Source organism: Tympanuchus pallidicinctus, unplaced genomic scaffold (assembly GCF_026119805.1).
Source record: "Tympanuchus pallidicinctus isolate F22 unplaced genomic scaffold, pur_lepc_1.0 scaffold15, whole genome shotgun sequence".
NCBI classification, from domain to species: domain Eukaryota; kingdom Metazoa; phylum Chordata; class Aves; order Galliformes; family Phasianidae; genus Tympanuchus; species Tympanuchus pallidicinctus.
Genome location: NW_026294669.1, coordinates 16,510,906 through 16,537,457, shown reverse-complemented (window position 1 = coordinate 16,537,457; position 26,552 = coordinate 16,510,906). Strand labels below are relative to the sequence as shown.

Below are 26,552 nucleotides of genomic sequence, written 5' to 3'. Positions count from 1 at the left end.
AATCTTCATTTTAATACTTCATAATAATCTTAATTTAATCAGCAATCCAAGCACAATTTATTGGATATCTCTTAGATTATTGTGAATGAAGATTTTATGTGCCAGCTACTAAGGCTGGGAATAAGTACATAGCTAAGTAAAGAAACTGAAATTCATATTAATGGAGTGCAGAAATCTGAAGCTGTAAATGGGGGGTGAAGGAGGGGTAGGGGGAAATGCAAGTAGCTACGGTGGGTAAAAGCAAGGGTATTACTCCACATTTAATGGCTGACTGTTTTAAGGTCCCCAGTCATCTCCTCTGGTCAATCATTAACTGCTAGGAAATGTTCTCCCATTATCTGTTATTGCTTAACAACAAGTTAATAATACATGTTTAACCATATTCAGTGTTTTTTTTTTTAACTGCCCCATAGCTGGTAAGAGCACATGAGCAAATGACAGTTATATCCGCTGAGCTCAGACCCAAAGCGGAGGGATGCAGGCACTCTGTCTTCTCTGGAGAAGCTGTGCTGCGCACCTGCCTGTGGATCTTCACCATGCTGCTACGTGGCTGTGATGGTGCTTTGTCAGGAGTGGCAGCTGAAGTGTTTGCAACCAGGCAGAAATAGCAAAACCCTGTGTTTGGAAACCTGAGGACTACAGATTATAGGGAAACTGATCATATCAACTTGTATTTTATTGTTTACAGCATTGTTTTCTACTGCTTTACAAGTAAACGCCCACACCACTTTTCTGTTTTTCTTTCTTTTTTCCCTTTTTTTCTCATTTTTTTTCACTTTTTTTTTCTTTTCTTTTTTCTCCTCTCTTCTCTCCTCTTTTCTTTCCTCTTTTACATTTTTTTTTTTTCCTTTTTTTTCCCCTCCTTTTTCTTTTCTCTCTCTCTTCTCCCCTTTTCTTTTTTTAACTCTATACTTTCGGTTGGTCTATATCACCTCTTTGGAAATAGTTTAAATTCAGAAAACAAACACTAGAATTACTGGTTTAAGAGCGCATTGTTTCAAACACAGACTGTCGTGAGCTTATAAATTAAGATTCCTTTCCTACAGGAAAAACAGAAATGCACAGTACAGGCTGACTTGTAGGGAATGTGGCCACTGGTGTCCAGGTCTGTCCTAACAGCACATGTATGTCTCACATTGACTCCAAAGACCCGTGGGCAGAATTTGACCTGCTATCTAAGGAAGGGCAAATAGACAATTTATTGCAGTTAGATCCTTAAAAACAGATCCACAATTATCAAATAACAGAATCTGTTAGATCTGCTGCCTTCAGTGAAATAACAGATCTCCATGGAAATAGGATTACAGGAGTAACGATATTAGATTAAGCTTCATCTGGCTCAATTTCCTGTCTCTGACAGTAGTGAATACTTCAGAGGAAAGTGGCAGAAGCAGAGTATTAAGTGTACTTTTTTTTTTTTTTTTTTTCTCTAAGTGTGTAGAATCTAGCTATAAAATCTTCTTGCCTTTCTTCTACTCCTTGCTTCTTTCTTTTACTTTCTTCTTGCTTGTCTTGGTCCTTTGTCTCTTGAAGTGGTGCTTTCTGAATTTTGGGCTTAATTGGGAGAGCTGTTGAAAGTAAAAACTATGTCTGAATCACATGGGATTGGTAAGTGCTGTCAGGAATGTAAAAAATCAGTGCAGTGAATTTCTTCAAGTCTTGTCTTCTCAGTTGGTGTTCTTAGAGCACTTGTGTGGCTCCAGTGCCAACACACAAACAGAACTGCTAGTTTGAATTTGTAGAATAGTAGTTCGTTACATCGCAGAGAAACATCCTCTACAAAGATTTGCTAATTATACAATAAAACAAATCCAGAACTAACACATAATATTACATTCAGTATAGGTGATAGATGTTCTTGTCTTGTATGTGGTCAATCATAAACATATTCCTGAATCTATCATCTTAATGCTACCTGATGAGCCATAACTTAGGAAGTGAGAAAAGCCAGCAACACATTATCACACATAAACATGTAATCTCTCCCTCAAACAAAGTCTCTTTTATATTCTGATCTGGGTCTTGGGTTCTGACTGATAATCATGATTGGTGTGAGGTGCCAGCAAGGAGCTCAATAACTGGCTACATATATGCTATTTTAATTATAAATATCAGCTTGCCTCATCTTTGTACCAGAAGTTGTGCTTGGAACCAAAGATTCCCATTGTTTGATGATGACAGTACAACAGTGCTTTGAGCATACGTTCCTCCCTTCAATTTATTTTTTTCTTCAACCAAGTGAAACTCAACTCACAGTAATGCTTGAGTTATTAATATCTTTATAAATATCTTCAGATATTTAAAATTTAAAAAAAGAAAAAATCTTAATTTGGGGGATTTTTTCTTTTTTTTTTTGAGATTCTTCTTTCACAATTTGGTTTTGCTTTGTTGTTGTTTTTTGTTGTTGTTGTTGGGTTTTTTTGTTTGTTTTTGTTTTTTTTGGACTCTTACATTAGACTTAAACTATAGGGGAGAACTGACCACTGTGCTTACACTGCAGTCTCACTGACCAGCAGTCGAATACCCAACACCAATACCGTGATGTACATACTGGGATCTGTATCACAACTCACTTGCCAAGCAACATACTGACTAATTGTACGCAGAAGGACATCTTAGATGTTGCCAAAAGATGTTCTTGGAGTAGCTATAAAGTAGAAACTTGAAGAGTTAGTGACAAATTAGCATTACCTTGTGAGTTCAAACTAAGGAGAAAGGGCAACCCCTTATAGATTTTGTTTTGTTTCCTTTAAATAAAACCTTGAGATCTATCATTGTAAAGTTTTTTCTTACCAATGTATGTGTTTCTTTCTTGACAAATAATAATTTAATGCCGATTGTACCTACTGTTTTAAAGATAAGCCATTAAAGAAACAAATTTTAATTCCACAGGTTTCCACAGACTTACTGGGATTATAATGAATTAAAACACAATAAAAAATAACCTGATTAAGGTTATTAAGAGGTTGTATCATCCTTAATACATAGGCTCATGAATAAAGGAGTGGCTGTCAGCTGAGAGGTCTGCAGGATGATTAAAAACATGAAAAAAAAAAAACAAAAATACTTTCCCACCTGGAAGGATAAGACGAAGGTTTACTGTCAAAGAATGTACTGAAAAGTCTTTTTCTTCTGTGCAGCTCAGGCTGGGGAATGCCCATTCATTTTTTCATATCCAACTATTAATTAAATAGAAATACTATAATTTTTTCTGTAGTTTGAATATTAGCGTTTGTTATGAAGTGCATTAGCACATCATGATATTAACAAACGCAGGAAAAAAAAAAAAAAGGTGGTTATGTCTCCTACATTTTTCCAGGTTCATTTTTATCTCACTGAAGCAATGGAAAATCAGTATGAAAATCCACTAACCCAACCATTCTGCTGTGCATAGAGAGCCAGCATCCCTTAGCAAGCCTTATAGTATCACATCCATTTATTAAAGCTAGCCAGATAAACTAACAGCTATGTCAGTCCTGCAGCAATTTTCAGGAGGCCACTACTCCATGAACCAGTAACTTTGACTGCTGACACGAAGTTGCTTGAAGTGGAAGTGTTACGAAGAAGCCACCTTCCCCACAGCATCGCTGCCCTGTCTGCTGTCCCCATCTGCTGCGGTGGTGCTGTGGGGCGAGCGTACCAGCAGGCTCTGAGCAGCAGGTCCTGCGTGCTGCTGAGTTTCTCATCAAACGCCCTGCGCTGCATGGATGCTTTCCTCCAGGTAATGCACGCTACAGACAGCCCTCGCTGTGAGTCTGACAGGCGTGTTCTTGCTTACGATTGTAATGAAGATGCAACTGAAGATGCAGATATCATACACTCTCTTAGGGAATTTTTGTTTAATTTCAGATTCTAACTACTTTCACCCTCCCAGATTTTTATACCTGTGAGTAGCAATGTTGTAGAAATGAGTAGCTGAAGTAGAAATGAGAGCAAAGCTCACATGCATTTTCCACAAAATTGTTGCACTTGTCCCACCTTCTGACTGTTGACTGCAATACCAGATTGTATTTCAAAATGTTTTTGATGCTGCTTTTTAAATACACTTCTAAATGGATTATAATCTGTATAATCACAGTAGTGTGAGATGTAAAACAGGAGATGGGGAAACTACTATAGGAGAAAGGATTACTGGTGCATCTGACTTAAAAGCGGTATCTTATACCTTATGCGTTGTAGGCAAATCATTCAGAATTGTGCTTGGCCAGCTTTGCAGCTTCTCAGGAGAAAAATTACAGTGTCATTTAAGCCCTTGTACATGAGAAAACCTCACTTCTATTCACTCAAATAACTCTTTTTTTCTTTTTTCTTTTTCCTCCTTTCAGTCTTCTAATTATTCTATCGGAATTAAGCATTTTCCTGCACTCCTAGAAGTACCCTCTGGGTAAACTCATTTACCTGGCCTTGGTTCTGGCATTGCCAGCATATTGCAGTGCTTTATACCTTTATTACAACATTGTACATTTTCATCTACTGAGGGTGGTATCCAGAAGTGCTACAGTTATGCTTTAAACATAGACACTAAGACCAAGACACCAGACTCAGAAATGCTAGAGAAAAGAGTATGCTTTTTTGCAAACATGGCAGCAGCAAGTTACAGAACTTCTTCATCTTTGGCCCTCAATAGTGGCACGCTGCAGCAGCTATAGGAAGGGCTGTGCAAGAGTAGGGAGCCGTAATGCTCCAGCTGTGCCCCTGCAACTCAGTTATTTACAGCTGAGATGATTCATCCTCTTGTTTTTTCCACATTTTAGCAATAACAGCAGATAGCTGCTGTCGAGGCACCACATCTGACTGCTGCAGACTGACTACATAATACTTTTAGCAGCATTATTCATAGGAATTACTAACTTCAGCCATGAAGCTGTGCAGTCAATTGCAGAACTCTGTTATCTCACATAATAAATTAGGTTTATTAAACCAAGCCTTGAATTAACTGTCTCATTTGAAACTCAATCTTAGGCTTTCAGGTCATATTTTTTTACAAATTAACCTGAAAACACTGATGGCATAAGTAACATTGAGAATAATGTATGTTTCCCTTGCTATAGGGTAGATCTTCAGCTTATCTGAACATGCCTATGAGCGATGTGGGCAGAGAAGTAAAGCAGAATTTCTTGTGCCCGAAGCTGTGACTGGTGCCCATGTGCAATGGGAATGCTGGGCGGGTGCAGGGAGAGGGAGATGTGCTCTTGAGAAGCATCCCACACTGTTAGTTTCTTCATCTCTCTCAGCTGGGCACAGGGTGTGGGCCTCCTTGATCCTCAGTGTCTTTGAAGTGATGCAAATCTTGAGTGTAACTAAGCTGACTTTTTTCTTCCAGCTGGCAGTTTCACTCTGAACACTTCAGTTCAGCTAAATCTGTAGAAGAGAATGAAGATGGAGACTTGTGCACATCTGAAGCTTCTGTTTCTAGGTGGTCTTCAGGTTCATATAGACAGAGCTGAACATTCCTGGTAGGTGCTGGATTAGAGAGCTCTGTTTTGTAAAAGAGACAAACAAAAATAATTTTTATCTGGTCTTAGAATGGCATTAAGAACCCATCACTTGCAGCCTAGCTGGTATACTTAGTGTCGCACCATTGTAGTTCCTGTTAAGAATATTTAAAATCCTGATGGACTTAGGACTTCTTCTCACTCATTTAGGCATGAACTCAGAAGAAAAAAGCTGAAAGGTTTTGCTTAGCAAAAAAACCAGCTACTTAATTCTAGTATCAAAAGACAATAATCTTCACCACGGTGAAAGAGTCATTTTGTTCTTACTGCATGTATACAACGTCTTTGCTAGGACTACTAACAAGGTCACCAGTTCAGTTTTTAGTTTGTATTCTGAATTAAGATTGGAGTTGAGAACATTAGCTATTTCACTTATGCTAGCAAAGACAACTGCTTTTGCCTTTTCTTTTTTTTTTTCTTTTTTTTCTGAGGGACAGGATATCCAAAATTGGGAAAGGTATTTAAGAAAAAAGTGGCTGAGATGCTCTTAGATATACATAATGTCCCAGTAAAGGCTGCCATTGTCAATCAAGTCGCAAGGGCTGAGGCTGATTTTTAAGGCTTTAGGAAAGTCCCTGGAAATGCCAACTAATTATGGCTAAATTAAAATTAGCACTGGAATAATAACAGTGATTTTAGTGTTATATAATAGTGACATTAACAGTGTGACAGAAAGTGACATAGTGACATAAAGAAAGCCCAGAATGTGTTATGTTAACCAAACAGTGTATTTTAACTGAACTTCTGAAACATATATATATATATATGTATATTTGAAAAATGCTGCCATGAAATAGACACAGGTGGAGAACACAAGAAGGGTTAGGTACTGTTTAAATAATGAAAAGACATTGTGAACCTACAGAAAGTTAATATCTGTATATGCATGTGGGTGGATTTGATTACTTCATAGCAAGGTTTGATATTGGTTTCTTTTTTCCTGTATATTAGTTATGCAAAATGCATATTATATTTGTAAGAAAAACAGCACTGAAGGAAACTCAAATATTTCAGAAAATTCACTATCAAAAAAAGCAGTATAGAAATTTCATGTAAATTTATCACATTCTGTTGAATAATCAGGATAAGGTTTAGTTTTGACAAATCTAACATAAGGAATAATTTGTGCTACCCAAATACATTGCTGTTGTCACTCAAGATAAGACGAATGCCATATACTAGATGGTTCTGTGAAACACTCTACTATGTACAGAGATAAAAGAAAGCACACTTAAGATGCAAAAGGAATGGAAGAGAAACAATAGCAAAAATCTTAGAATGTCATTAAGAACATCAGTGATATGCCCTGACTGAGTAGTGTACTACATTCAGTTCTAGTTATCCTGTCCCAAAGAGAATGCAGCAGAAACAGATGAAGCACAGAGATTAAATGGAAATAATTAGAAGCATCAAAATCCTTCATTTCAAGGCAGATTGAAAGTTTCAAATTATTTTGTTGAGTCAGAAGATGACTTATGTGCTGCTAGTTATAATGGTTAGTAAAGAGAAGTTAAACACTGCAGAAGAGTTTATTTATTTAGAAAGATGACAAGCTAAGAATGACTGCAATGAAATTAGACATTTTTGCCATTCATAATTCTCCTCTGGAACTCATTGCAATTTGGTGGCCAAGACTCCAACTGCAAGCAGAGGCAGACGGACGTGTATGTAGCTAAATGCACCATCTGTCACAAAATGTAGAATTTATAAGATTTTTGAAAAGTTATTGATTGCCCTGGGTGTGAACATCAGGCATACTGTAAATAGGAGATTTAGGAAAAAAAAACTATCCTATGAACAGGTTATTTCATAAATGCTTACTATAGGGTTTTTGATGCCTCTTCCCGAAGCACATATAGTACGGGTCACTGTCAGAGAGATACCTGAGAAGATGGACCACTGCTCTGGTCCAGTGTGTCAATTCCTATGTTGAATCAATGATATAGAGATGAAAAGTTCGATAGCACATTATCAGTCTCTTGAACCATCCAATTCTCCTCCTCTTCCCCATTCAGCTATTGATTAAATTAAATGTACTAAGGTAAACAGAGACAGAAAAAAAATCCTTATCTTAGTGCTGCTCTTTGACTATGCAGCCTGCAGAATAAAGAGACAGTAACACCAAACTACTGAACAATGTGTAAGCTAGGATTATTCACAACATCTCATCCGTACAAAGGTGCAGCTATTTGGTTATTATTTTTAATGCCATTTAACTTTTTATTATTTTTAGTACTATGAGTATGCATTTGCTGCTCATTACATGCTGCAGTTCTGGGGCAAAACTAGGTACAAAGAGCCTGCGAAGGACAAACCTCTACCATTCATCTGTACATATGTACCATGCTGAATTCTGTATGTTATGGAAAGATTCTCTGTAGATTCACCAATCTGAAGAAATAATGAGCTTAAAGCAGTGGAACCTCTGAAAATAGTTGACAGTTAGATAATGATGGATATGCCACAGAATCCAGAGATCTTGGTGCGGGAGGATGAATGATGCATATAATGAAAAGAAGGCTAAAGCTGATCACCTTCCCTGTTAGTATAAACACGTAAAATGCAATTCAGTGTGATGATGGTGGTGGTGCATTGCATAATAAATTATGTGTCTAGATCATAAAGGCAATTTTTTATGATAGAAAAGTTTAATAGAAAATATATGTAAATGAGCATAACTTGCCAATTGATGCTTTTTGACCAGAATGTTACAGGAGAAAATAATTTCTTCACTGGCAAATTTGCAAGTTGAACTGAAAAATGTGACTGAGTTCTACATTCTGATTTTGCTCACATTCTCGGACATAGAGGGATAATAGATTAGTTAAGAGATGTATTTTATTACTGTAAAACTGCTTAGCATTGTGCAGAAATTTTGGAAGTGCTATGAGTGAAAGCTGGTGAAGAGGAAAATGTGGTCTAAGTTGTTGATTAATAGAGCATGAGATGGCCAGCTCCTGGTTTTCAGTTCCTGGAGGTTTTTATGGGCTCAAGATTGGGCCTAGGGCATTAGGAATATAAATTGTCCCAGAAGAGAAAGGTCCAAGAAAATCCAATGGGGGAAGAAACAGCAAACAAATAAACAAAACAAACAAACAAAAAACAACAACTGGATAGTAACATATCACTGAGATAACATCCCTTGTAATTCCCACAATTAGCAAGGTTCTATGTGGCAGATGCAGCCAGGATACATAAGCCATGTAAGTAAGATGGGAGGTAATGGCTTTAAGTCACACCAGGGAGGTTCAGGTTGGATATCAGGAAAAATTTCTTTTCAGTAAGAGTGACAAGATATTGGAAGATGCTGTCCAAGGAGGTGGTAGAGTCTTCTTCCCTGGAGGTTTTCAAGAAAAAAGTAAATGTGGCACTCTGGGACATGGCTAGTGGGCATAATGGTGATGGGCTGATGGTTGGACTAGATAATCCTAGAGGTCTTCTCCAACTTTAATGACACTAGGATTCTGTGATTATACTAGGAGACAAGGCATCAGATGAAAAATCAAAAGGTGAAAAACCCAATGTAGGGAGGCTTCTGACAGCCTGTGATCGAACTAGCAGCATGATTTTCAGGATATGGATATGGATATATGGATATACTTTGAGTCTGATTTCTCCACTGAGTGTTCTTATTTTTGGCTATTCCAAAACATTCTCCCTAGGATTGTCTGTACTGAGGTGAGCTCTCAGGGATTTACTGTTCCTAAGATGAGTAAGGTAGTCACTGAAATATTTTGTTCATACCATGAATAAGAAGTGTCTTTCTTTACCGAGATTTATTTACAAATGTAACAAGCGTGGAATTTGCACATGGCAGTGAAGGATTTTTTCCATGCTATTGGCCATAGATTCAGTAAACTGAGTGTTTTCCTTTTTTCTTTATTTTCTATTGTTGTACTTGAGGTTGTGGATGTTGTTGTCTAATAGTATCTTCGCTCTTTGCAGTTTTTAAAAATGGCAAAAACTACCTTTTAGGAAGTTTTAATAAAAAAGTATTTTTCCATGTACTATTGTCTGTAGAGCTGTGAGACAATTCTAGCAAAAAAAAATGTTGTTGAAAAACATAGGGGTTTTTTTGAGCCTTTATTTTACTATGGATAAGTAAAATTCAATGAAATTTTCTCAAAAAAATTCTAAATAGAATTTACACATCAGATACAGCCAAAATACTGATAAAAATATACCAAATTGACATTTTGAAACATAGCAGCTTGAATCAATGTTTTGTTTTGACATTTTGATGCAAAATGTAGATATTTTTGTGTGACATTTCCAAAGCAAGTTGGGATTTTTTTTGGTAACAGTCCTATGGAAATATTTAATGATTTGACAAGCAAATGTCAAACTGTTAGAATTCCCATGCAACATAAATCCTGTTTGCTGATCAGCTCTTGTCCATGCCCCCTGAAGAGGAATTAAGCCTATCAGTGTAATAGAAATCCATATTCCTACACAATAAGTTCCAGTTCAAATTTGAGTTATAGCAGTCTCGCATAATTATTCTTTTTTGGCAAATTCTTTTAAGAAACAGTGGGTGTAATGTTTTGTCATTTGGAGGTTTTTTTGAGGAAACATCAAATTAGACAGAAAAGGCATAAAACTCATTTCAAGGGGAATCTAGTAAATTATTTTATTAACTGAAGCCAGAAGCAATTTTTTATTTTGTCCAATGCCATGCCGCCCTCACCTATACACAAGGGAAAAAAAATAGCCTAAAATAATTTTTCACTGTCTTAGTGCACTGCAGCATTCACTTCTGGTTACTGAATAGATGTCCCAGATGTGGAAGTTGCATAATGCTCACTTTGGCTGATACCACAGACTTTAATTTAACCTGTTACTAAATACCAAAGCCAGACCACTAGTTTTATAGAACTATATATGTACTATATATTTAAAAGGCTAGAACCACAGCAGAATGTTTTTGCAGACAAGGCGGACTGTCCATCTGAAAACACTGTAAATGCTCTTCCTCAGAAGGCTTGGTAGAAAAGCCAGCTACAGTCTCGAAGAAGGAAATCAGAGCAGAGCCTGCCTTTAAGGTTGACATCTCCCAGTGTTCAATAAGGAGTTTTAGTTCTGGTCTGACAATGATGAAGACACATGAGGAACTGGATTCTAAATGCTCAGCTCTGAAAATATATACTAGCAAAGGCTGCCTCCAGAAGGCATTTGGTGGTCTCATTTCAGTCAATCAGACAAAGATTTCTGAGTTCCAACCCACTGCTTCTTTACAGTTACTTAAATTCACATAAATGAATGGAAAAAAAAATAGTGCTAATGTGAGTTTTCCTTTGGTAGAGAGAAGCAAAAATAAGCCCAATTTTTCCATGTTTTATTTTCATATATTCTCACCAGGGCTTGAACTCTTATTCATACCACAATATGTTTTATAAAAAATATAAGAACCAACACAAGCGAACCTTGAATCTGCTAGAAATCTGCTGGTACTAGCTGTTCTCTGCTGAAATGGTTAATAACAAAAGGAAAAAAGAAAATGAGACCCTTTATTCTAGAGAGCACACATTTATGCAAAGAGGATGTTTAGCTGGGGGTGAAGAGATGAGGACTTGGCTAGTTATGAACTTGTAGAATAATCATGGGAAAAATGATGAAGTGTTCATAGTGGTATAGTAATGACATACATAAAGCAAACGTGTTATGATTAGATCAAATTACAAAGAGAAATGAGTAAATGTTGAGAACAATGCTGTGTTCAATGTGTAAACAACACATCTCTCCTTGCCCGGGGTTGTTATATGCAAGCAAGAGTTAAAAATACAAGAGCAATTTTTAGAGGCAACCTCATGACTGGCAATCAGTGCTAATAAGATTCTTTTCCTCTTGCAAGATTCACAGAAAGCCCTCAATCCATGCCGAGCACATTCAAAGGCAAGGGACTAAGCGCTCCCCTTACAGGTTCATTATCATTCGCAGGTTATCCCAAGCCAAGTGAATCAGGAAAGCAAATGAATTAGTGAGAATTAAGGAGCCTCTGTGGTCTGAACCCTCTCCAAATCTCAGCTAAGATGAAAGGTAGACGCTGATGTCTTGTGTCCCAAGGTTTTCAGAATTGGAGCCCCAGTGCTGAGCCGCTTCCTCCAGAGCCTTAGAGAAATGTGCAGGCAGTTAATGTTGCCTAACGTCTCCTGACCGTGGGTTCAGCCATGTGGGAAAAGTTTTACGAGGCTGCAAAAACCAAACCCCCTTTCACTCACAATTAATTACAGGAGAGTTGCTATAGCACCTCGCTGTCAATGAGTCCAGTACGAGTGCACTTCCTTCTCATCTCACTCAGTATTAATCAAAGATACTGGGGTAATGTCTTAGTACATAATGATATCAAATAGGATAGTTAAAAGACAGATCTATAGCACATTGAACCTGCAACTGCATACTAGTTTACTGCAAGCAGTATCTTAAAGGATACAATTTGCATATGACACAGATCAAGATCTCCAGTGTTTGCCTCACCTATTTTAATTCGTGTGCAATGAGTCAGTAACTGGCAATTTTTTAATCATATACTTAGTTGTAGTTGTTATGATACAATGATCTCAGGGAAGTGATGGACTTGAAGTACAGCATGTTGGAGGGATTTCAAAGGGAAGCAGTTTGTTTTCATTAAATACTTGTTACTGCTAATTACATTTGATCACTGTAAAGAATACAGTTTAATTAAAGAAGCATGCTGTCTAGAAAAAAATATTTGATTTCCAAAGGATAACTGTATATCTTTGCATCTGTAAGTCGAGGGAAATATCAATTGAAATGGTGTAGATATAGTTGTATGTGTGCGTATGTGTGCATGCGTATAAATAAAACAGTATTGGTTTGGGGAGAATAGAGGCTTAATAGGAAAAATATCTGTTCAAAAGGATTTTTGTAACTCTGATAATGGAATTACTCTAAAATAATAAGCTTGTATCACATCAGATGCTATCTTTATGTGTTATTTAACATAAGTAATTATCTGCATTAAAATAACATTTGGCAAATGACATTAACCAGTGTTTTCACAGCCTAGGTTTGTATCAACATTTTCATCAGATATGTTTCTCTGCAAAGATTTTTAATGTCATCCATTACATGAATAGTTCAGTATGAAATTGCATGTTTTTCTTAATAATGTGGAGGTTTACTTTTTTTTATTGCAAATGATATTTTTCCAGGCTAGCTGGAAGGAAATTAGTACAAAATGAAGGCTGCTAACTCTGCATATGCAACTGAAGTCTTGAATTCATGTGTCAGTATATGTAATTGTTCCTTTAAACAATCATGTAGGAAAATTTTCTAGTTTTTACTTCCCCTCTTCATATAATTTCTGACTCATGACCTGCTATCTAGCAGCCAGGCTTGATGTGCACGGCTGTATCTCATTTATAATAATCATGATCTTTACAGAGAGATCGATTAAAATATTATGGTTCTTTTAAAATCAGAATGCATATCAAACGAAGCCTCACTTATAAAATAAAGAAGCTCAGCCTTTTGCAGAGTCTTCTCGGTGTGAATAAGGTGTTGTAAAAATCTTTTAATATTCAAAGACAGTTAATCATTAAAGAGGCAAATATGTTAATAAGTTTTTATCATAACTGAAAATGCTGTTAGTGGGTCTCTGAATTATGCTGTTCTATATACACCGCATTTAACATGGTTAGGAAAATGAGCCCTTGTCCTGAAATCCTCAAGTTTTTTTGAAAATCGCCACCTCAAAAATAATGTGTAGTTCTAATAAAAGGCTAACAGCGTTTACGGAACAGTTTTCCTTTTTATACGCGCCATAGCTCTTATAAAAAAAATATTTTAGAAACAACAGAACATTTTAAACCCCTTTCCTTTCAAATAAAATTGATGAATGTGAAGAAAAAAAAAAGTATTATTTAAATGAAGGCTGAAAATGTCTATCTGAGACATCAGTTTTAGATAGTTTCTTTTCCTTGTACTTACAATTATTTTTTGGCATAATGTTAGAAATCATAGCCTCTGTGTTCCCTGCAAATAAAATGGTCTGAAAATCAAAGGAAAGGTGAATGCAAGCTGCAGGATAGTGTTAAAATTCAGCAAATTTCAGTCTTAATTCTTGAGCATTGCTTTGCAATGCTTGTTTCCTGTACCTCTTTTTGCTTGCAGTAAGCATTGTGCACATCTACCTGGAATTCATTTTTATAAATAAGATGACAGAAATACTTCAACTGATATAAATCTCCCCAATTTCTTACGAAGCCCTCTGTATAGTGAAATTATCTTATTAACTGCATTTTTTTAATACTGCTCTTATTTTTAATTCAGCTTCACCTGTGTTACCTTATGTCTTCCTTTAAGTCAATTTAATTTATATTTTCCAAAGAATTAAAGGCAGCAGATGCTGGTAAAATCCTACTGAGAAAGGCTTTAGCACACGGCAGAAAAAAACTGTTAGAACAATTTCCCAGAAAGAATCAGTCCGGAAAGAAGCGAACTACACACTACCATTGTGTGCGCGTGTGCGTGCGTGTGTGTGTGAAGAGCTTCCCAACACAAATATTATTTAAAATGGTGTGAATGTGCAGCAGGCTGCAGCGCCAGCAGCATCAGCCAGCCCTGCATTAGCGAAGCAGCGGGCCCTGCCCTTGTGCCGGCCACAAATGACCAGTGAAATCCCAGAGGCACTCTTGAATTTCTGCATTCTCATTTCATCAGCTGCAAAATATCTGTCACTCACATCCCACACTGGGCAAAGTGACACCTGCCAGTCTCAAGAACAAGGACAAATTAATGTTCCTTCACCAACTGTATCTCAGAGACGAGGAGCGAGCGGCGGTAGGAACAATCAACAGCTCAAGTACATTGTTAAAGTTTGCAATATATTTCTGGGGTTTCCTTTCAGCCTGGGTAATTTGCAGCAGCTGTTGTCGTTTTGTGTTGTTATTGAACATGTGTTCTGCTGATTTCCTTCCTAATGAATCTTTTAAAAATATTTGCAAAATATGTGCAGAATTGCATTGCTGAGGGTTCTTAAAGCCACAAAACAACGCTGCTCAATTTAGAACAATGCGTGGCAGAGTCAGCTTGCTGGCTGCCCGAGGAGCACACAGTGCAGGCTCTTACTCCTTGATCTTCCTAGAAATCACTCAGAAACATTTTGGACACCAGACACAAAAAACTTTTAAAAAAATAAAAAATAAAAACAACCCAAAACAACATAAAAACATTTCTGATGTCTGTCATCATGTCACATCATGTTATGCAATATTATATCTGCCTGTGATGAGATGCAACATGACAGGATGTAATGCAATGTAACGTATCAAAAAATGTAAATAATCCACTTTTGGGGATTAGATATCTGCTGTCAATTCCTATAGCAGGAGTCTGAACTGAATTTATTGAGGCGGATGGAAGCTCAGCGAACGCCAAACTGTCCATGGTGTTTGCAAACCAGCACACATCACAGTTCACTGCCTCTCTCAATTACTTTTGGATAGTTTGGCTCGTATATGAGTGTGTTACAATGTTAAATAAAAGTTCTTGTGGTGTATGGCTTTGTGACTAAATCATTGTGTTAATTACAACTGCCTACAGTGATCATTCTGATTATGCCTCGCCTTACCATGAACGGCACTTTCATTTCTAGTGCATTTCTAAAACTGCTCTGTGGAAATTGCTGTACTGTTCCCATGGTGGAATGGGAACACTCTAACTCCTAGAGTGTGAGCACGAGATCCAGTAATGACATAAGAGAAAAAAATGAAATGATGCTTTGGGCCAAACAAGAGAGAGCTGCACTGCCTCCCTGAAGTTCTGAGGCCACTCAGGGGTTGGAGATCTCCCCTTAGGTAGTACAGCTACTGCCACTGGTCCTGCCAAAGGATAGGAAGGAAGGATGAGCATTTCTACCCTATTGGTAAGTTACTGAGGTAAAGCACCTGCATTTAGACTTGTGCAAAGCTGGATACCTCATCCAGCAGTGGAAGCCCGCCGCTGCTTTCCCATTGGCTCTGAAGGGCCAAAGCCATAACACTGAAGAAGGGGCTTTCCTGGAGTTGAATCATGTCCTGATGGTTTTCGGAAATGAAAAGACCTCAGTGTGCCTTCTCAAGGGGGAGAGGGGAACTCGAATGGCAGCACACCCCCGCTGCTGTGCCATCAGTGGTCAGCCTTGCTCCCAGCCACCGCCTGGTCCCATCCCTGCCCCTTCTTTCCCTCTGGCTCCCTCAAGGCAGTTGCACCCAGCCCAGAATTAACCCACCTGTGTGCCGTGTACCTGGGAGGCAAATCCAGTGCACGTATTTCCCCAGTATCCAAGTGTTAATGGATGTTTTGGAAATTGTGTTTTATTTTCTTTTGACAAAAGACAAAAAGGCAGATTGTATGCAGCCCTCTCTGCAGCACAGGCATTCTGCAAAAACCTCCTCAGCACTCCGATGGATTCACCCCCACTGCCTTCAGCTGTGTTGGGAGCTCGAGCGCAGATGAGTGAACAGCATTTTAAGTACCATGTTTATTCAACATGCTCTAAGCAGGGTTAGATAATACGATATTTATAAAGCCCAATTCTCTATACACTTGAGGGTTGCCCACCTCACTAGCACTGATGCAGCTGAGCTGATATTAGCAGTGGTGAGGGGCGGCTGTAAATTTTGCCTCATGTAGACAAGGCGGACAAGGTAAGCAGGCAGACCCTCGCTGCCGCCGCGTGCCGAGGAACAGAACCTTTTATTTGCTGTCATAGTGATGACTTTTAATTGTCCCAATAAACAAGCTTTTAAAAAGCTTCTAAAATGTTCTCTAATAACACACTTTGGTCTTTAGCCATAGAAATGCAGAAATAATTAGAAGTGCCATTGTGTACAGTGCCTTCTGGACTGGGCTGAAGGTGAAGGAGAAAGTATCATGCTATCCTTGTCAGCTGCAAGGGTAATTACTGCTGGCTGAAATTACTCAACATTTGTTTATAAGCTCCCCAGAGCATGCTGTAAATAGATTGTCTGTTATAGTCCAATCACATTAAAACGCTGCTCCTTGCAAACTGCTACCTCCTGTTTTCTGTAAGCCAGGCAGAGAAAGCCTGCTGCTCACTTATTGAGCACCAAGCACTGAAGAGCTATGTTTAATATGATTGTTTTCATTAGCTCTTCTCTGGCTGATATTGCATTTGTAGTTTGTTGGGCTTGAAAAGTGTGTTGCATTGCTTTCATTTGTTGTAGTGCAAGTGAATGTCCTTATTTCTAGAGGCTGTATGCAACAGTTGATGGGAATTTTGGAACAGCACAAGCATGGGAATACCTACAGATACTTGTTCTCCTCCCAGGCAATGGTGTTTTTCTATTTGCCTTTTAAATGCTTCTGTACTTGTTCCAGTAGTGGTCACATTGCCTAAATTGTCCTTTGAAGGATGAGAAGTATTTTCATAAAAGGTTAGAAAGAATGTATTTTCCTTAGCACTGAATTTTGCAGTACAGCATTGTCCTGTCCATTATGACCTGAGTTCTATGAAATAGTGATGCAGCCACAGCCTGTCTGTTTGATTTGCTCTCAGCATGATTTACCACATCATATCACTACAGCCCAGGTATTTCCAATAAATATGGGGCCAAATTCATCGCTGACATATGCAGACTCAATTCCATTGCTATCGATAGAGTTGCATTTGCTCCCACCAAGGTGAATCTGGCCACTAAACTGAAGATTTAGGGGAACGATGTGGAATTTTGAAGGAAAAAAAAAAAAAAAAAAAAAAAAAAACAAAATCCAAAAACCAACTCCCTCTACATCACAACCTCTGTATATTAACAAAAAAATAAAAGCAGTACAGATCCATTACCGGGGCAGAAATTTGTAACCCCTATTTCATGAGTAATTCATGAGAACACACACAAAGGGTATTTCAACAGCACTCATTTTTATTTACCACTGATTACTCCCCCATATCAGTACTGATTATATATAGAATGAAGTGTGGCCCCATCTTGTCGCATTTATTTGAAAAGGCTAGCAACAGCAAGCTGTTCTGCCTGCATCCGTAGCTGGGAAAAAGTCTGGACATTAGGGAAATTTAAGCAGGTTTTCTTTAAACCCTGAGACTGCCCTGGTGTAAATTCTCACGGAAGACATTGCAGCCACGACAGCTTATACCAGCTACTGAGCTTCCCAGGAAATAATGCAACAAAGCAGCAACGTTAGTGACCAGTAGACAATTACTAAGGGAACACAGATAATTGGAAGAAAATAAATGACCTGGATAGAATAGGGAGTATAAAATGAAGTGCAGGCAAAATCACTGTGCTGGATGCTTTCCAGCAACCCATGTCCCAGGTGCCTTTCTTCCGAATTTTAAGATCTGCATCAAGCTTCTGTTCTCTGCAAACCAGCCAGGAAAAGATTAGAATTGAGATCTGGATATCCACATTTTCTTCTAACTGGAATCACTGACTGTGGAAAACTGTCCTTCTGGGAAAGATGCTGGAGTGCTAGAAATGATGATTCAATTGCCCATTAAGATAATTCCTGGAAGTACTACTTTCTTGAGGAGGTAATTCCAGGAATGGCAATCACAGCATCACTTCTCTGACAGTGCGATAGGTATCTCCAGAAGCGGATGCAGCAGGTGAATATTTCCAGTTACTGCAGGCAATGCACCACAGGTTAGATCTCCTGGTTATCTTTATTTGCAAAAGCTAACTAATGCAGCATATTGCAATGCTTTGATGATGAATTACACCAATTGTTTTGCAATAAACTGAAGCTCTTCTGCAATCCAGGTAACATTTTTTATGTTCCCATTACTGCTTTTTGTGCTATTAGAGAAGCAGTGAATCTTTAAAGAGAAACTTCCTACAGCTAAAAAAGACATTAAGGGGGAAAAAAGCTGGGAGCCATAGTGACAGGTACAACTAAGGCTGTATCCTTCGGTTCCCTGGAAACCAGTCAAACACTATCTCATCTTGCAATGGTTGTGTCTGATCCTCCGCTTCAGACATCTTCCTAATAATGGCAACTACAGAGGTGACTCTCTGCAAATAAGGGCTTACAGCAACTGGACATCCATCATATATCTCCAGAGCAACATTAGACCACCCTAATGGGTACTCCCGTCTTCATTATGATATTAATTCTCTAAATTTCCAAAGTGATTTCATTTGTAAAATGACAAAGGCTGGCTGCTCAAGAGACAAACTGTTTTCATCCCCCTCCTGCATGCTTACAAAGGCTTGCTCGCTTTAGTCTTTGGGGGAAAAGAAATTTGATAGCATCAGATCTCTTGTGATACACAAGGCTGCCTAACAGCTACACCACCTGCCAGCACTGCATGCCTGCCCATCCAGGCTGAAGATTTCTAAAGCAATGGTTGATGAGGAGAACATGGAGGCTGGTTTGGGAGGGGGCTGCGGGGAAGCTATGCAGAGAGAAAATAGAGGCTGTATAAAATACTCAGTGTGAAAGTGAGGCAGGATTGAGGGTAAGGGTGAGGTCAGAGCCAAGGCTGGAAGCTGAATCAATCTGAACAAAGTTGGTTTGGTTAGATTAGGTAAAAGCATGATTTTCTCCCTGGTGAATCAAAGCCATTGCTGTGGCTACAAATTCACTATCAGCCAACCAAAGCAAACGTTGCACAAAGAAGCAATTTTTTTGCATAGCTCCTGATCTTCAAACTCTTGAAGATAAAATAAAATAGAGATTAAATTAAAAAGAAAATCAGTAAACCTGTGACATCTCCAGCACTTGCTCCAAATAGCAACTAACTAAAGTGTCTGAATGAACAATAGTGAGGAAATTAGGAGGTTCTTCCAAAAGCAGCAATAATTGTAACCTGACTGGTGAATGAATTTGGAAGCAATCGAAACAAAACAAAGCATTTAATGTACTGAAAAGTTGAGAAGACACCAATCTCATTAGGCTTTATCCTGCTGTAAGAGAGCACCCAAATGGCATCCTGAAGTTTGCCTACGTCTGGTTTTCCTTTCATTTCACTCCTCATCTTTCTGTCACCAGAGCTGGGTGCACGTGGGCAGTGGTGCAAGGGGAGCCTGCGCCAGAACTCTGCTCCTTCCTTCTGGGAAAACTGCCTTTGGCAAGCAGATTGGTTCTGCTTGCTCCTGTGAGTACTCACATACAACTTCATCCCCTTTTGTCCTCATTCCGCTGTCAGTTTTCTTTCATACCAGTTCCTTCTTTATCCTGTTACCAGTTAATCTTAGTGGCTGCATGGGGCATCCTGGGCTCTGGGCAGCCTGGTCTAGTGGTTGGTAACCTTGCACATAGCAGGGGGGTTGAAACTAGATTATCATCGTGGTCCTTTTCAACCCAGGTCGTTCTCTGATTCTGTGATTCTATGATCCTGCATTGTAGCTGACCTTCAGCTGGCATGAAGACAGGGAAATGCCTTCAGGGGAGGCAGAGTGTGCCCACATGCTCCCTGCTGGCACAACATGGCTGCTCAGCATGGGCAGTGACACAGGTGGCTCTTGGAATGATGGTACAGGGCATGGTGTCACCCTGCACAGAGCGTGGCTTCACATTCCAACACAGCCTTTCATCAGGCATCTATTGCAAACTCACCTCTTCATTAATGTTGATAAATGTATCAAAGAGTGACTCCATTCACACATATGAAAATCTTACTGTAAAACCTCATTTAAAACTAAATTAATTAGAAGCATTAGCAACATTGAAGAGGATGGCTCTTACTTTCTCCCAGAGGAAGCCTTCATTTTTAGGCTAGAGTCAAGCTCCATTTTTCTAATTTTTAATTTCTCTCAGGCCTTATAAATCTTACATACTTTGCTGAACAGCCGCACAGCTTCAGTGGGAAGCCAACTGCCCCTCTCCTTCTCTTCCTGCTCTGCCCTCCTTTCCCAAATCACCAGTAATTGTGACTTAACTTGGCAGACAGAGGCTGGGCTGTAAGCCATAGATTTGAACCCCCTCTCTCTGAGGAGGTCAGTGAACCATAGTCAGTTCACCAGTTTCTGGGTGAGTGCTTTAACCACTGCTATAAAAGATGAGCAGCAGCATCACCACCATCCATCTTCAAAAATTAAAGAGTAATCCAGTTGTCCAGCCCTCGAGGAACAAAGCGCCTGTGAGTCAGAAGGTTTTGCTGTGAATGTGAATGTGAATTACATTTTAATGCTTAACTGAGGGCTCTATGTGCGTGGCTTAGTCCTATGGGAAATATGATTTGGGGTTATTAGCTTCTCTTCCTCATTTCTTAGTGGGTTTAAACATTGCCTAACTCAACATACTTTATGCTAAAAATCCTTGATTTCAGTGGCAAATATGCACCACCAAAGGAACCTGGATCTTGGAATGGGTAAATTTTACTCCAGAAATTGAGGCTCCTAATGTATTTTAGGTTTTAGCTGTTAGGGCTGAATTTTTCTGCTAAATGACCCTGACAGATGACAATTGTCTGATTCTGATGTTTCTGTATCTTCTTTTAAAATAGATAGGAGACAGAGATGTTCAGCACCTCTGGGTAACACTCCACAGCCCAGATCTACAGATTCATTTTTCTGTGTTTTAAGTATTTATGAAAAAGACATGATGATCTGCGGTGGGCTTGAATCTGTCCCCACCACTTATTTATATTTTTCAAGATTTTCATTCCATAGGCACAAATTCAAACGTGCTGTAAAGATTTGTACTGTGATTGCTTGTCTCAGGGAAAAGTTGGCTTTATGTTGTATGCTTATGACGTTATTGATGGCCCTCTGGCCTCCAAATTAAATTATCAATGGAAAATTCTCTGTCATTTGTTTCTCAATGTCACATGAATGCAAAAGTATTTTTCTGTGCGGATTCATGGAGAAGACATTCTCACTTTGCCTTGAACTTTGCCTTTTCTGAAAGAGGTGCAAAACTACTGCTTCTTTCCATCTTCAGGTAAATACCGCAGTCCCCTGCTTAAGATGAACTCATTGCAGTTGCCATCAATGAAGCCTCTACTAACCCCCAAAGTCCTGCTTTTTTTTCCCAGATCACAGGCTAGTGCTTTGGTTATTGTTCCAGTTTCATGTGAACCAGTATAAATGCTTTCTGACATCATAAACTTTGTTTTTGCATACTATTAGATGCTTCCAAAAGGTTGAAGCTCAAGATTACTATGTCACTTCAGTATGGGCAACAGGCTGCATGATTCATTAGGGAAAAATAAAAAAAAAAAAAAAAATTTCTTTCCATAAGCCCTTTCAACACTCTATATTAATCTACTACAAAGCTAGAGCAATCATAGACCTGTGTTTAGGCATTTTTACTGTGGAAGAAAATTAGCTGTATGAGCTTTTGTGTTTTTTGTTGTATCTACTCTTAGGAACAGGAGGAACATTTCTTAATGTTTTTTTATGTGTGTGTTTTTTGTTTGTTTGTTTTTTATGGTGAGGGGAGGCCAGACTATTAAGAAGTGGTGTGACATGGCTATTTTGGCATAGAGAATGGCATGTATTTCCAGCTTCAGGGACAGCAGATCCATGCACAAGGAGTGGTCTATGCTCTTGATTACGCACAGGAGAGTTGAACTGATCTCTGCAGAGTTGGGGAGAAGTGAAAATGTGGTGCAAATGCTATTTAGTATGCTGGTAGGCTCAGTTTCCTAAAGGAGAAAATGTAACTGAAAGCCATTTCTGTTTGCACTCTCCACCCATACTGTCCCTTTATTGCTGAGCCTCCGGAAGGCACAATACAGTCTGACCGGTGCTCTGCTCTCAGATACCTCTCATGCAGAAAACAAGTTGTTTGCCATTTTCTTCTCTTGTCAGATCAAACCAATGCACATACTCAATATACCTATCTTGAGAAGTTTTCTTTATTGATGACTCTCACTTTCTCTGCAAACAATATATTTTCTACAGCAACCGTCCAGGTAAATAGGGTTCACTCTGGAAATAGAAGGAGCAGAACCATATGGGAGAGTATAAAAATGAACTGACCTGAACCACGATTCTGAAAACATTGTAAATTGTTTCCATACCTTGATAAATGTTCACACTTGTTAGGAATGCCTTTGTTGTTGTGACTTGTCCTCTTATTGCCTGGCATGTCCCAGAGAGTAGTTCTGCTACTATGCTAAATTATAACACAGGGAGATAGTTTTACAGTTTCATCTGGTCTTCCCTGCTTTACTGACAGGCTTCTGTTATGCTGCCATAAAACCCAATACATGAATGAGCTCAGAATTTGGTTGACTTTGTTTAATGTTTGTTTGACAGGTGCTTTCAATGGTATTTGAACTTCTGCAGTAGTGTGGTGGTGTCACAACTTCAGTGGACTCTGAAACGTGACTGATTTGGTAGCAAACTGTTCAGTGGCTTTGTGGTGTGCAGGAAAGCACTGCACCCTCTAATGGTTGCCTGGGAACATCTGAAGTAATTTTTACCTCCTCTGTGCATACATACTTTAAAAAGTCATAAATCTATTGTATATACAATAGCTGTGTAGCATAAGTGTCACAGATCCATATAACACATTTCTCCAGAACTACTCTTTTGGAATATTGCCATTCAAGTATAGGGGTATCCTCAGAAAAATACTAGTGGCACACATAATCTACCATTAAAAATAGCAGTCCTGTATAAAATCACAAGTGTAGAGCACAAATGTACTCCAAATTTGCTGCTGTATTGTCCTGTATTTTTTATTAATTTTATATACAATATTTGTTTTCAGCCATTTGTAATGGTAATAACAGGAATTATGTCTCTTTCACTAAGCATAGTGAAAGATTATTTTTTAATATAAATAAGCTTTGTATATGCTAATTAATAATATATTGCATCTACAGTGACTACTGCATACATTAACCCTTAGATGGAAAGGACTGGTCTTAAAATCCAAAACTGTCAGATGTTCTCTACACATGCTAGTGACATTGCATTTCTGAGAAGGGATTTTTATTTTGCAGTTCAAGCTGGCAATCATCTGGGCATGAAATTATGCTTTTGATTTTATAAAATCATTTAAAATTCTGAAATTAGGGATACCTCATGATAAAACCTTATTAAATGATAATAATAGCATTTTGCCAAATGGTGCTGAGAATTGTTCTGAGAAGAAGGCAGACATTTCCATTGATTCATGAATCTTCAAATTGTCTTCAAATGATTAAGTGCTCAGGTTCCCAGCACAGTAGCTGTGTGGAGTGGCTTTACCACATGGTGATGGGGAAGTGGAATAACACACCAAGCCAAATAGGGCACTGCAGGAGCCAAGGGTGACCTCCTGCCAGATGGACTCACAGACTGTGAGGAGCACAGAGGAAAGAGTGTAGCCTTCAGCTTGAGAGACAATATCATCAGTGTTTGACTTTCCTAAACCATTCACACTGATTTCCAGTGCAGGAAGAGCAGGTTGATAGTGATTCTATTTACAATTCATTATAAGATTGTAGAAGACTGTTGAAGACAGGAACCACTGACCTCCTATTTCCCTTTCATCTGCAGGAGTACATTCACAAACGAGAGTCTCCTTTAAGGACACTGGAGTGTAGAATTATACTGGGCTGCTTCTTCTATGATCTTCTTTATCTTTTGGGTCAGCAACATCACTAATTGGCACTTGACAGCACACTTCCAGATACTCATTGTGAATCTCATAGTGCGTCTGATGGTTGATAAAGAGAAGAATTCACAGATCCATTTTAGTCCATCAAAAACTAGATGCTGCATAGCATGTACCACATCTGGCAATTGACAGCACCATGTTTGCTAAGGTTATCTGATTGGAAGAGCTGCAAGCAATGAATAACACAGCAAAGCTGCATGTGATAACATCCCCATAGTGAAACTGCATCTGCTGACAGCTTCATGCTTGCCATTTTAATATTCTGGACATTATAAGTGGAAAGTGCAAAGAAATGCTCTCAATTTCCTGAATGCACTTGCCAGACAAAGATACACCACAATGCATTTGATACATTCTTTTTTGTCCTGCTACTTTTTCACATCTTTTCTTTTTGCATTAAAAAATGGTAGGATTTTATTTTTCTTTCTGATGCCTGAATGTATTTGAGGTATGGGTTTGTTTTGCAGTAGAACTACTGCAACTTTTCTGCTGATGCCCAGAGAGAAGCAAGTCAAAATCTGTTTCTTTTCTTTTCTTAGTCTAAAATAGTTATTTCTATATACTTTATAAATAAACTAATCATTTCAGGACTTTACTGAACACTGAAAAAAAAAAAAAAAAAAAAAAAAGACAGTAACCCTGCTTTTTTAATATTCTCAAAATATAAAAGACACTTTCTGAGAACAGAAGAGCTCTCCATCCTCCAGCATGAGAAATCAAGTAGAGGAGGCAGGAAATCAGCATGGCTGAGCAAGGACCTCCTGGTCAAACCGAGGGCTCAGAGGGCTAAAGCACCTCTGTTATGAAGAAAGGTTGAAGGAGTTGGGTTTGTTTAGTTTGGATGAGAGAACACTCTGGGGAGATCTCATTGCTGCCTTCCAGTGCTTGAGTACAGTACATACAAACAAGAGGAATTTTTATGTGGTCTGGTAGTGATCAGAAAAGAAGGAATGGCTTTAAACTAAAGGAGGGGAAATTTTGGTTAGATGCTAGGGGGAAATTCTTTATTGTGAGAGCAGTGAGGCAGTGACACAGGCTGCCCAGAGAAGCTATAGATGCACTATCATTGGAGATGCTCAAAGCCAGTCAGGTGGGGCCCTGGGCAGCCTGATATGGTGAGTGGCAACCAGCCCTTGACAGGATGGTGGAATTAGATGATGTTTAAGGTTCCTTTCAACCTAAGCCATACTATGATTCTATGTAGGCTGGCATATTCAAAGAAAGAGTTTTTATCAGTCTTAATAAATGGAAATATTTTATTGTACATGTTCAACAATGTTTGTAAATTTTAGGCTCATTTTATCTGAGAAATAGTTTTCTCAGATGTGGACATCATACCTACTTACAGGATCTTCAGTAGAAAGTAAAAATCCATGTCACTGCATGCACTAGATTGGCTGGCTCTGATGTGGCATTGAATGATAGGTGTTCTCCTGGCAGCAGAGGAAAATAGCACAGCAGAGAGAAATATTAGTGTTCTGTTGCATATTTTTGTGCAATATAGTCTCTGAATCTCAAATGCCCTAACACTTGCATGCATTTCAGCACTATGTTCTTATAAGTGCATTACATAAATCTGAATTCCAGGCAGAGCTATGCAGACTGGCAAACCCTTCTTCTCTGAACTCTATTATTTATAAGATTAAAACCCCTGAGGTTTCAAATGGCAGGTTTATTGTCAAGTACAATGTACTTTTCATTCTGAGTGGACAAAAGCCTTTGAGCTTACCTGAGTCTGCATGGAAACCTTCCTGCCTGCCCTCAGTGCTACCACATGTATTAGTGGAGGCCAATCTTTTCTCCAGGGGTGTGAGACAAGCATCCTGTAGGGCCCTCCACCTGTACTACTGATAGGTACCCTATTGGAGGAGAGCTCTTTCTTTACAAGCATTGGGATGGCCTTCATCCAGGGTTGTGTTAGAGCTAGAAGTACTTAGAAATGTTATTTGCAGGAAACAGTTATCCACTTAGTTCAGCTTCTGGATTTCTTTGCATTGTAACTGCATACAGATGTGACCATTCTTCAAAGCCATTCACTGATAATGGCATGGGATAGTCACAAATTATTTATTCTGTTGTTATTAATTATTTGGTACTCATGTGTACGGACGATTCTTTAAAGTCTCCCTGATTAGTTTTGTGAGCTAAAAAAAGAAAGAAAAAAACAAAAAACAAAAAAACAAAAAAAACAACCACTATAAAGAGGATAGAGGAAAAAGGTTTCAGAAGGGCTTTTTAAATGTTGCTGATGCAGGTCTCACATTGGCTTACATAAGAGCATTTCCAAATATTCTAGCAAAGTAAACTAGGCTGCAGTCAAATATAGTCAGAAGGAAAGGTTTTATATATTTTCAAATCGAGAAGGCAATTAAGGCTCCTTGGATGGCCATTAAAGACCATAATCTGAAGAATTTCAGCTGAGGCATTTTAAAGAACTATAGTTGGTCTTCCAAAGTGTCAAATGTCTTTCAGATGTGCTTGTGTTAATGAAACATATATTCATCAATCTTTAGGGTG

The 26,552-nt window shown here is 38.6% G+C and overlaps 1 long non-coding RNA gene across 12 annotated transcripts in view; it reads right to left on the bottom strand.

Annotated features, from left to right (window-relative positions):
• Nucleotides 1-2,293: 2,293 nt before the first annotated feature.
• LOC128076673 (uncharacterized) overlaps nt 2,294-26,552 on the bottom strand; it is a 310,987-nt gene continuing 286,728 nt past the window's right edge. For 7 of the 12 annotated variants that reach the window (XR_008204581.1, XR_008204579.1, XR_008204583.1 and 4 more), the window contains 3 exons: nt 25,382-25,468; nt 23,891-24,074; nt 2,294-5,478 (listed from right to left, as the gene is read on the bottom strand). This is a non-coding gene — a long non-coding RNA (uncharacterized LOC128076673). Of the gene's footprint in view, nt 5,479-16,763; nt 16,864-23,890; nt 24,075-25,373; nt 25,469-26,552 lie in introns of all 12 variants that reach the window. The other 5 variants (XR_008204580.1, XR_008204586.1, XR_008204584.1 and 2 more) reach the window with 5 other exon arrangements.